General features: G+C 41.6%; 1 non-coding gene across 1 annotated transcript; it reads left to right on the top strand.

Annotated features, from left to right (window-relative positions):
- The first annotated feature begins 3396 nt into the window (after positions 1–3396).
- On the top strand, positions 3397–3587 carry LOC140283278 (U2 spliceosomal RNA). Its single transcript, XR_011909988.1, has one exon. It is a non-coding gene; the product is annotated as a U2 spliceosomal RNA (small nuclear RNA).
- The last annotated feature ends 8968 nt before the right edge of the window (positions 3588–12555 follow it).

Below are 12555 nucleotides of genomic sequence, written 5' to 3'. Positions count from 1 at the left end.
AGTTCTTTGCCATCAGTGAGATGACATTGTTTACAAAGTGTGTCAAATTATCACTGAAGATCTTTTCAGGAATTTCAAATCTAGAAATGAGTTATTTTACGCGTGATTTTGCTACTGAGAGTGCATCTGCTTGTGCACATGGAAATATTTCAGACCATTTGGTAAAAACCTCTGTTGTCACTGAGCAGAATCGTTTCCCTTAACATTAATTTAGTTCAATGAAATCTACAAAATAATGAAATAATGAAATCCAAACAAATATGTTGAAAAAGATACACTGGCTTAGGGAATTATCTTCGTTTTGGTCTTAGATTGCCCTGTGGAATGTATTTTGCACATATTTGACCTGCTAGACAAAACTTTATTAATTTATTTATTCTAAAAAAATGTTTTTAATAATTAGTAAAACCATATGCTGTAAAAACCTGGTTCATTATTGCTTCCATCCCTCCTGTTGAGACATGACATGGTCCGTGGCTCAATACTGCAGCATATTTAAACAAATTCTTTGGCAGTATGGTTTTCCTTCCGGTCATTCATACGAGTCTATTGTAGATGGCAATTGAATAACATCTAATAATGCTAAAATATTTGTAGTTTATACATTTAGCTGTGGATGTCAACATACCTGTTTTTCCAATGCTGTGTTAACACATGTACAGTTGAGAAGGCATACTGACTGTCAGTGTAAACGTTAACAACCTTTTTGTTATTTAATTTACAAGCTTCAGTTAAAGCTACCAATTCGACTGCTTGAACAGAGTAATTTTTTGGTAGTGGTTGTTTTAAGAAAACTTCAGTTTCTGTTACTACTGCAAATCCTGTAGCATTTGTGCCATCAGGGTTTTTTTCCTTGATCTGTTGAATAAATATAGTTATTTCTGCATTTTCATAACGTATATCAGTTAAGTCTGGCCTGGGTAAAACACTGATGGTTATTTCTGGCTTTCCATCTGTGGGGTAGGTAGCAGTGTGGATGGATTAAGTGTAGCACATCTCTCGACAACAAGGTGTGGCTGTGAAAGAAGAACTGTTATGTAGGAGAGATGTCTGGTAAAGATATTTTGTTAAGTAACCATATCACAGCCACTGCATGAGGTACCTTAAGTGTTAATGGGTGAAATAACACCATTATTGTTGATGCCTGCACTGCCAATGGCTTCTGGCCATTGATTCAAAAGTACGATCTCATCCCTTTTTCCCCCTTTCAGTGGACACTGGCCCCTAATTACCGCAATTCAGCAGGGGGTCTTTCATTAGGAGTACTGGACTCCCCCGTGCACGGTTTCAGCTCCGACCCTGGACAGCGGAAAAAACGTTGAGATCTGGTTTGAGGACCCAATTGTTGAGAAAAGTCTCTCAATGAGACTCAGAGTTGCTGGAGTCAGTTAATGCAAAGGTTTAATCTTGCAGCAAGTTCAAGAATGTGTGTGTGTATGGGTGTATGTGTGCGAACGTGTGTGAGTTTGTGTGTGTGAGAGTTTAAAGAACCTGTTATCCACAGGCAGGCCTTAACTAGTATGGCACGGGTCCAGCCTGTCTCATCTTTTTTGGAAGGTCCAGCGCTCGGCCGTAACCCTTCTGTCTGTTTGGACTCTCACATACATTCGGTTAATCATAGAAAAACGAGAACAAAACTTTTTAGCCCCTTAAATTCATAAAACAGACATGGTGCAGTTATTTCCATTCTAGAAAATAAGAGTAATCACCACCATTCCTATAAATTCTGGATATTCTAACAATCTGAATCTTTTTTAAATGTTCGATGAAGCCCTTTGCTGTTCTGTTTAGAGACTCAGCTGATCATAAACCAAGTTTTGCTCTTGAACCAAGCTTCTAAACTCTTCACCTTTTTCATTTCTCAGTTAGTATTCACTTTAAAACTGATTAAAAGAAAAATTAAGTGAATGCCTATCAACAAATGTGGGATCTAAACTCTAGTGCTTCCTCTAAAATAATTTCCTTTCTCAATTCAGAAATGTGTGTGTGTAAGTCACAACACCCGTGACACCAAAACGGCTTTCTTTTCTCTCTTTTCTCTACACTCTGCACTGTGAGCACACACAACAAATCAGAAAGGCTTTTTTTCTCTCTTTTCTACATTATGGACTGTGGGGACACAAAACCGCTCTCTCTTTTTTTTTTTTTTGATTGTGTGCCAGGGCGTTGTCTCACGTATTAGATTATGCTTAAGATACGAATGAGTTTATCAGTCACATCAGAATCCATACATACTGATCCTCCCGTAATAAAATGGTCGGATCTTATCAAACACACTTTGTTTCTTGTGACAAGTCAGCGAAACAGCGTATACACGTCAAGACACTGAATCAAGTTTGCCACAAGAACTCATAAGTTTGGCAGTATTGCTCTGCCGTCAGCAATCATACACCCATTTTATTTTCATGAGACATGTGCAGGCACCTGTTCATCTACTGTTCTATCACTATGAATTAGTTTATCTATTATCAATAAGGATACTTCTACAACTACTATCAAAGTATGTCCGGACTTCTTATGTTGTCAGTTGCTATATATCAATAAGTGGGTTGCTACTGAAAAGCATTAAGCATGTCACACAGCCCAAACATATAACATTTCAGGACACACCACACAGTTAACAACCACAGTGAAGCGTGTCAAAGCCCAAACATGTAACATTCAACAGGACACTTACACAACACATTCAAATCAAACAGTCAGACAACATACAAGAACCTATACCCCAGCCGGCATTGCTCCCTGCCTATTTTCCTACAACTCACTATGTGTGCGCACACCTTTATTCACAAACTCTTCAACTTATACTCTTTTACCGAAGCTGCTACAGCTCGATTGGCCAAATACCCTTAGATCCTATTTCGGTGAATTTGACATCTGCCTTGCATGTAACAGATTAGCGGTTTAGCAGTTTTAATTTAGTTTGAGTGAAGGAATTCATTTTATAGCAAAATCCGAAATCGTGAAGAACTCATGGAAGTAAGCTTATTCTCGGATTCCTGAATCTTTAGATTTGCTCTTTGTTTTACTGCAAAGTACAACGTTGAGCAGCACTAATGAGTTGTTTCTATTTTTGGCAGGCTTTACCTTTGCGGATGAAGCCCTTTCTGTCTGTGCAAAAGAAATCTTGTTACTGTGCAGAGTGACTTCTCTGAGTAGAGTCGCCTTACTTGTTGCGACTGTGCCAATGTTCGAAGCTGGAGTGCAAAGTTGTTGCTTGAATGGTGCTCGCTGGAGCGTGCGGTAGTGTAAAGTTATACCATTTAAAAGGGCTGAAGAGTGCTCAGTGCAGCGGGTGGGCCGAGGTGCAAAGTGACACTATGGCCATAAAAAGAACACCGCTACAAGTGCGCATTGTGCCAGGAAGGGCCCTCGGACGTGAACCAGTGGACAGTTATCGCTTCTCGGCCTTTTGGCTAAGATCAAGTGTAGTATCTGTTCTTATTAGTTTAATGTCTGATGTGTCCTCTATGCGAGGACTACATATTAAATGGATTTGTATCAATAGGAGTTGAAAAAGGAGCTTGCTCCGTTCACTCCAAGCATCGACCCGGTACTGTAGTGCCCCTGGGAACGGTGCGCTCTCCTCTGCTCTTGTGAAAAAGCAAACAGCGGTGCAGGATGGAAGTTTCAGGGAGCCCAAGATGAAACTTTCTTTTAGTCTGCTGAGAAAAGAGAGTGAATGCGAAGTAGACTTTAACACGGTTCTGGGAGCGAGCCGAGTGCGGGCTAACCAGGAGAATTGCTTGAAAGAAACGCGACACCGAATGAGCGGTCAGAACAAAGCCTCAATACGGTGTTCCTGTGGTGTTTTTATAAAATGCGGTGAAAAAAAAGGTGTGAATGCCCCATAGAAAACTAAAAGGTGGAGCGGAAGTGTTCGGCTGCAAGAAGGTGTGAATGTCCGACTATATTTGGTGAAAAGCAGGTGAAGCAAGGTCTGAATGCCCAACCTTACATCATCAAAAGCGAGATCAGAGGTTTTTGGCTGCAAGAAGGCCATAGTTTGCCAAAAGTGGGTAAGGTGCGAATGACCGACTAAATATCAACAAAAGTGGGGGCGGAGGTCTTCGGATGCAAGTGGGTGTGAATATCCCACCATAGAAGTATGGTGGAGAGGAAGCTGTGAATGGCCGACCATAGTTTGCAAAAAGCGGGTGAGAAAAGGTGCGAATGTCCAACCATACATGATCAAAACAGGGAGCGGAGGTGTTTGGCTGCGACAAGGTGTGAATGTCCACCCATAATTAATGAAAAGCGGGCAACAAGTAGGTTCGAATGCCCAACCATACATCATCAAAAGCAGGAGTGGATGTGTTCGGCTACAAGAAGGTTTGAATGTCCGAGCATAGTTTGTAAAAAGCGGGTAAGAAAAGGTTCGAATGCCTGAACATACATCATCAAAAGCAGGACTGGATGTGTTCGGCTACAAGAAGGTTTGAATGTCCGACCATAGTTGGTAAAAAGTGGGTATGAAAAGGTTCGAATGCCCAAAATCGGCTGAAAAAAACTGTGTTCGGCTGCAAAAAGGTGTGAATGTTTGACTAAAGTTTGTAAGACAAGGTTCGAATGCCTGACAATGTATGATCAAAAGCGGGAGCGGAGGTATTCAGCTGCAAGAAGGTCTAAATGTCCATCATTAATTGCTAGAAAACATGAAAGAAAATTTTCGAAAATCAATCTGGATATGATCATAAGTGGGAGAGGAGGTGTTCAGCTGCAAGAAGGTGTGAATGTCCTACCATAATTGCTGAAAAATGTGTTAGAAACGGTAGGAATGCCGGACCATACATCATCAAAAGCTAGAGAGGTGGTGTTCGGCTGCAAGTAGGTGTGAATGTCTGACTAAAGTTCAAATATATTAACAAAAGCGGGAGGAGAGCTCTTCGGATGAGTGGTTGAGAATTTCCAACCGTAATCTATAAAATGCGGTGAAAAAAAAGGTGTGATAGAAACCTAAAAGGTGGAGCGGAAGTGTTCGGCTGCAAGAAGGTGTGAATGTCCGTCTATAGTTGGTGAAAAGCAGGAAAAGCAAGGTCTGAATGCCCAATCTTACATCATCAAAAGCGAGATCAGAGGTGTTTGGCTGCAAGAAAACGGGTTAGATGTGAATGACCGACTAAATATCAACAAAAGTGGGGGCGGAGGTCTTCGGATGCAAGTGGGTGTGAATATCCCACCATACAAGTATGGTGGAGAGGAAGCTGTGAATGTCCGACCATGGTTTGTAAAACGCGGGTAAGACAAGGTGCGAATGTCCGACAATGTATGATCAAAAGAGGGAGCGGAGGTGTTCGGCTGCAAGGTCTGAATTTCCAACCATAATTTGTAAACACCGTTGAAGAAAAGCCTCGAAAGCCCGACTATACACCATCAAAAGCGGGAGCAGAGGTGTTCAGCTGCAAGAAGGTCTGAATGTCCACCAATAATTACTGAAAAATGGGTAAGAAAAGGTGTGAATGCCCAACTATACATCATCAAAAGCAGAAGTGGATGTGTTCGGCCACAAGAAGGTTTGAATGTCCGACCATAGTTTGTAAAAGGCGGGTAAGAAAAGGTTTGAATGCCCGAACATACACAATCAAAAGAGGGAGCGGAGGTGTTTCGCTGCAAGAAGGTGTGAATGTCCGAGCATAGTTTGTAAAAAGCGGGTAAGAAAAGGTTCGAATGCAAAAATATACACCATCAAAAGCGGAAGCCGAGGTGTTCGGCTGCAAGTAGGTCTGAATGTCCACCCATAATTAATGAAAAGCGGGCAACAAGTAGGTTCGAATGCCCAACCATACATCAACAAAAGCAGGAGTGGATGTGTTTGGCTACAAGAAGGTTTGAATGTCCGAGCATAGTTTGCAAAAAGCGGGTAAGAAAAGGTGCGAATGCCCGACAATGTATGATCAAAAGAGGGAGTGGAGGTTTTCGGCTACAAGAAGGTTTGAATGTCCAACCATAGTTTGTAAAAAGCGGGTAAGAAAAGGTGCGAATGCCCGAACATACACCATCAAAAGAGGGAGCGGAGGTGTTCCGCTGTAAGATGGTGCGAATGTCCGACCATAGTTGGTAAAAAGCGGGTAAGAAAAGGTTCGAATGCCCAACCATACATCATCAAAAGAAGAAGTGGATGTGTTCTGCTACAAGAAGGTTTGAATGTCCGACCATAGCTTGTAAAAAGTGGGTAAGAAAAAGTTCGACTGCTCGAACATACACCATCAAAATTGGAAGCGGAGGTGTTCCGCTGTAAGACGGTGTGAATGTCCGACCATAATTGGTAAAAAGCGGGTAAGAAAAGGTTAAAATACCCGACTGTACACAATCAATAGCGGGAGCGGAGTTGTTCGGCTACAAGAAGGTGTGAAAGTCCGACCATGGTTTGTAAAACGCGGGTAAGACAAGGTGCGAATGCCCGACAATGTATGATCAAAAGAGGGAGCGGAGGTGTTCGGCTGCAAGGTCTGAATTTCCAACCATAATTTGTAAACATCGTTGAAGAAAAGCCTCGAAAGCCCGACTATACACCATCAAAAGCGGGAGCAGAGGTGTTCAGCTGCAAGAAGGTCTGAATGTCCACCAATAATTACTGAGAAATGGATAAGAAAAGGTGTGAATGCCCAACTATACATCATCACAAGCAGAAGTGGATGTGTTCGGCCACAAGAAGGTTTGAATGTCCGACCATAGTTTGTAAAAGGCGGGTAAGAAAAGGTTTGAATGCCCGAACATACACAATCAAAAGAGGGAGCGGAGGTGTTTCGCTGCAAGAAGGTGTGAATGTCCGACCATAGTTTGTAAAAAGTGGGTAAGAAAAGGTTCGAATGCCAGAACATACACCATCAAAAGAGGGAGCGGAGGTTTTCCGCTGTAAGAAGGTGTGAATGTCCAACCATAGTTGGTAAAAAGCGGGTAAGAAAAGGTTAAAATATCCGACTCTACACAATCAATAGCGGGAGCGGAGTTGTTCGGCTAAAAGAAGGTGTGAAAGTCCGACCATGGTTTGTAAAAAGCGGGTAAGAAAAGGTTCGAATGCAAAAATATACACCATCAAAAGCGGAAGCCGAGGTGTTCGGCTGCAAGTAGGTCTGAATGTCCACCCATAATTAATGAAAAGCGGGCAACAAGTATTTTCGAATGCCCAACCATACATCAACAAAAGCAGGAGTGGATGTGTTTGGCTACAAGAAGGTTTGAATGTCCGAGCATAGTTTGTAATAAGCGGGTAAGAAAAGGTGCGAATGCCCGACAATGTATGATCAAAAGAGGGAGTGGAGGTTTTCGGCTACAAGAAGGTTTGAATGTCCAACCATAGTTTCTAAAAAGTGGGTAAGAAAAGGTGCGAATGCCCGAAAATACACCATCAAAAGAGGGAGCGGAGGTGTTCCGCTGTAAGATGGTGCGAATGTCCGACCAAAGTTTATAAAAACCAGTTAAGAAAAGGTTCGAATATCCAACCAAACACAATCAAAAGTGGGAGCAGAGCTGTTCGACTGCAAGTAGGTGTGAATTTCCACCCATAATTCCTGAAAAATGGGTAAGAAAAGGTGCGAATGCCTAACCATACATCATCAAAAGAAGAAGTGGATGTGTTCTGCTACAAGAAGGTTTGAATGTCCGACCATAGCTTGTAAAAAGTGGGTAAGAAAAAGTTCGAATGCTCGAACATACACCATCAAAATTGGGAGCGGAGGTGTTCCGCTGTAAGACGGTATGAATGTCCGACCATAATTGGTAAAAAGCGGGTAAGAAAAGGTTAAAATACCCGACTGTACACAATCAATAGCGGGAGCGGAGTTGTTCGGCTACAAGAAGGTGTGAAAGTCCGACCATGGTTTGTAAAACGCGGGTAAGACAAGGTGCGTATGCCCGACAATGTATGATCAAAAGAGGGAGCGGAGGTGTTCGGCTGCAAGGTCTGAATTTCCAACCATAATTTGTAAACACCGTTGAAGAAAAGCCTCGAAAGCCCGACTATACACCATCAAAAGCGGGAGCAGAGGTGTTCAGCTGCAAGAAGGTCTGAATGTCCACCAATAATTACTGAGAAATGGATAAGAAAAGGTGTGAATGCCCAACTATACATCATCACAAGCAGAAGTGGATGTGTGCGGCCACAAGAAGGTTTGAATGTCCGACCATAGTTTGTAAAAGGCGGGTAAGAAAAGGTTTAAATGCCCGAACATACACAATCAAAAGAGGGAGCGGAGGTGTTTCGCTGCAAGAAGGTGTGAATGTCCGAGCATAGTTTGTAAAAAGTGGGTAAGAAAAGGTTCGAATGCCAGAACATACACCATCAAAAGAGGGAGCGGAGGTTTTCCGCTGTAAGAAGGTGTGAATGTCCGACCATAGTTGGTAAAAAGCGGGTAAGAAAAGGTTCGAATGCCCGAATATATACCATCAAAAGCGGAAACGGAGGTGTTCGGCTGCAAGAAGGTGTGAACGTCCGACCAAAGTTTGTAAAAAGCAGTTAAGAAAAGGTTCGAATATCCAACCAAACATAATCAAAAGTGGGAGCAGAGCTGTTCGACTGCAAGTAGGTGTGAATGTCCACCCATAATTCCTGAAAAATGGGTAAGAAAAGGTGCGAATGCCCAACCATACATCATCAAAAGAAGAAGTGGATGTGTTCTGCTACAAGAAGGTTTGAAGGTCCGACCATAGTTTGTAAAAAGTGGGTAAGAAAAAGTTTGAATGCCCGAACATACACCATCAAAAGAGGGAGCGGAGGTGTTCCGCTGTAAGACGGTGTGAAAGTCCGACCATAATTGGTAAAAAGCGGGTAAGAAAAGGTTAAAATACCCGACTCTACACAATCAATAGCGGGAGCGGAGTTGTTCGGCTACAAGAAGGTGTGAAAGTCCGACCATGGTTTGTAAAACGCGGGTAAGACAAGGTGCGAATGCCCGACAATGTATGATCAAAAGAGGGAGCGGAGGTGTTCGGCTGCAAGGTCTGAATTTCCAACCAATAATTACTGAAAAATGGGTAAGAAAAGGTGTGAATGCCCAACTATACATCATAAAAAGCAGAAGTGGATTTGTTCGGCCACAAGAAGGTTTGAATGTCCGACCATAGTTTGTGAAAAGCGGGTAAGAAAAGGTTCGAATGCCCGAACATACACAATCAAAAGAGGGAGCGGAGGGGTTTCGCTGCAAGGTGTGAATGTCCGAGCATAGTTTGTAAAAAGTGGGTAAGAAAAGGTTCGAATGCCAAAATATACACCATCAAAAACGGAAGCCGAGGTGTTCGGCTGCAAGTAGGTGTGAATGTCAGATCATAATTTGCAAAAAGCTGATGAGAAAGGTGTGAATGACCGACAATAATTACTGAAAAATGTGTTAGAAAAGGTAAGAATGCCGGACTATTCATCATCAAAAGCAGAGAAGAGGTGTTCGGATGCAAGAAGCTGTGAATGTCCAGCCATAATTACTCAAAAACGGTTAAGAAAAGGTAGTATTGCCAGACCATAAATGATCAAAACAGGGAGCGGAGGTGTTCCGCTGTAAGAAGGTGTGAATGTCCGACCATAATTGGTAAAAAGCGGGAAAGAAAAGGTTAAAATACCCGACTGTACACAATCAATAGCGGGAGTGGAGTTGTTTGGCTACTAAAAGGTGTGAAAGTCCGACCATACATCCTCAAAAGCAGAACTGGATGTGTTCGGCTACAAGAAGGTTTGAATGTCCGACCATAGTTTGTAAAAAGCGGGTAAGAAAAGGTTCGAATGCCCAAACATACACCATCAAAAGTGGGAGCGGATGTGTTCCGCCATAAGAAGGTGTGAATGTCCGACCGTAGTTGCTAAAAAGTGGGTAAGAAAAGGTTAAAATACCCGACTGTACACAATCAATAGCGGGAGCGAATGTGTTCGGCTACAAGAAGGTGTGAAAGTCCGACCATGTTTTGTAAATAGCGGGTAAGAAAAGGTGCGAATGCCCGACAATGTATGATCAAATGAGGGAGCGGAGGTTTTCGGCTAAAAGAAGGTCTGAATGTCCAACCATAATTTGTAAAAACCGGGGAAGAAAAGGCTCGAAAGCCCGACTATACACCATCAAAAGCGGGAGCAGAGGGGTTCAGCTGCAAGAAGGTCTGAATGTCCATCAATAATTGCTAGAAAACATGAAAGAAAATTTTCGAATATCAAACCGCACATGATCATAAGTGGGAGCGGAGGTGTTTAGCTGCAAGAAGGTGTGAATGTCCACCCATAATTCCTCAAAAATGGGTAAAAAAAAAAGGTGCGAATGCCCAACCATACATCATCAAAAGCAGGACTGGATGTGTTCGGCTACAAGGTTTGAATGTCCGAGCATAGTTTGTTAAAAGCGGGTAAGAAAAGGTTCGAATGCCCGAACATACACCATCAAAAGAGGGAGCGGAGGTGTTCAGCTGCAAGAAGGTCTGAATGTCCATCAATAATTGCTAGAAAACATGAAAAAAAATGTTCGAATATCCAACCGCACATGATCATAAGTGGGAGAGGAGGTGTTCAGCTGCAAGAAGGTGTGAATGTCCACCCATAATTCCTCAAAAATGGGTAAAAAAAAAGGTGCGAATGCCCAACCATACATCATCAAAAGCAGGACTGGATGTGTTCGGCTACAAGGTTTGAATGTCCGAGCATAGTTTGTTAAAAGCGGGTAAGAAAAGGTTCGAATGCCCGAACATACACCATCAAAAGAGGGAGCGGAGGTGTTCCGCCATAAGAAGGTGTGAATGTCCGACCGTAGTTGGTAAAAAGCGGGTAAGAAAAGGTTAAAATGGCCGTCTGTACACAATCAATAGCGGGAAGGGATGTGTTCGGCTACAAGAAGGTGTGAAAGTCCGACCATGTTTTGTAAAAAGCGGTTAAGAAAAGGTGTGAATGCTCGACAATGTATGATCAAAAGAGGGAGCGGAGGTTTTCTGCTGCAAGAAGGTCTGAATGTCCAACCATAATTTGTAAAAACCGGGGAAGAAAAGGCTCGGAAGCCCGACTATACACCGTCAAAAGCGGGAGCAGAGGTGTTCAGCTGCAAGAAGGTCTCAATGTCCATCAATAATTGCTAAAAAACATGAAAGAAAATTTTCGAATATCAAACCGCACATGATCATATGTGGGAGAGGAGGTGTTCAGCTGCAAGAAGGTGTGAATGTCCACCCACAATTCCTGAAAAATGGGTAAAAAAAGGTGCGAATGCCCAACCATACATCATCAAAAGCAGGTGTGAATGTCAGATCATAATTTGTAAAAACCTGATGAGAAATGGTGAGAATGCCCGACTATACACCATCAAATGCGGGAGCGGAGGTGTTCGGCTGTGAGTAGGTGTGAATGTCCGACCATACTTGCTGAAAAATATGACAAAGCAGTTTTCACTTGGTTTGAGTGAAGGATTTCATTTTATATAGAAATCCGAAATTGTGTAGAACTCGTGGAAATAAGTTTATTCTCGGATTCCTAAAGGTTTAGTGTGGTTCTTTGGTATACTGCAAAGTAATACTTTTTATTTTGTTGAAACCGATTCAGACATGGATAAATATCAAGGAAAAAGCAGTTTTAACTTGGTTTGAGTGAAGGAATTCATTTTATATCAAAATCCGAAATTGTGTAGAACTCGTGGAAATAAGTTTATTCTCGGATTCCTAAAGGTTTAGTGTTGTTCTTTGGTATACTGCAAAGTAATACTTTCTATTTTGTTGAAACCGATTAAGTTAAAACTGCTTTGTCCTTCATATTTATCCATGTCATAATAGCTTTAAACAAAAAAGAACGTTGTACTTTGCAGGATAGGAAAGAACAACACTAAACGTTTAGGAATCCGAGAATAATCTTCTTTTCACGAGTTCTACACAATTTCGGATTTTGATATAAAATGAATTCCTTCACTCAAACCAAGTTAAAACTGCTTTGTCCTTCATATTTATTCATGTCTAAATAGCTTTAAACAAAAAAGAACGTTGTACTTTGCAGGATAGGAAAGAACAACTCTAAACCTTTTCAGGAATCCGAGAATAAGCGTCGATTGACGAGTTCTACACAATTTCGGATTTTGATATAAAATGAATTCGTTCACTCAAACCAAGTTAAAACTGCTTTTGTCCTTCATATTTATCCATGTCTGAATAGGTTGCAACAAAAAAGAAAGTATTACTTTGCAGTATACCAAAGAACAACACTAAACCTTTAGGAATCCGAAAATAAGCTTCTTATCACCAGTTCTACACAATTTCGGATTTTGATATAAAATGAATTCCTTCACTCAAACCAAGTTAAAACTGCTTTGTCCTTAATATTTATCCATGTCTGAATAGGTTTCAACAAAAAAGAAAGTATTACTTTGCAGTATACCAAAGAACAACACTAAACCTTTAGGAATCCGAGAATAAGCTTCTTTTCACCAGTTCTACACAATTTTGGATTTTGATATAAAATGAATTCCTTCACTCAAACCAAGTTAAAACTGCTTTGTCCTTCATATTTATCCATGTCTGAATGGGTTTCAACAAAATAGAAAGTATTACTTTGCAGTATACCAAAGAACAACACTAAACCTTTAGGAATCCGAGAATAAGCTTCTTTTC

This window comes from Leuresthes tenuis, unplaced genomic scaffold (genome assembly GCF_036924035.1).
Source record: "Leuresthes tenuis unplaced genomic scaffold, fLeuTen1.0.hap1 SCAF_23, whole genome shotgun sequence".
In the NCBI taxonomy this organism is placed as follows: domain Eukaryota; kingdom Metazoa; phylum Chordata; class Actinopteri; order Atheriniformes; family Atherinopsidae; genus Leuresthes; species Leuresthes tenuis.
This window is presented reverse-complemented; position numbering and strand designations above follow the sequence as displayed.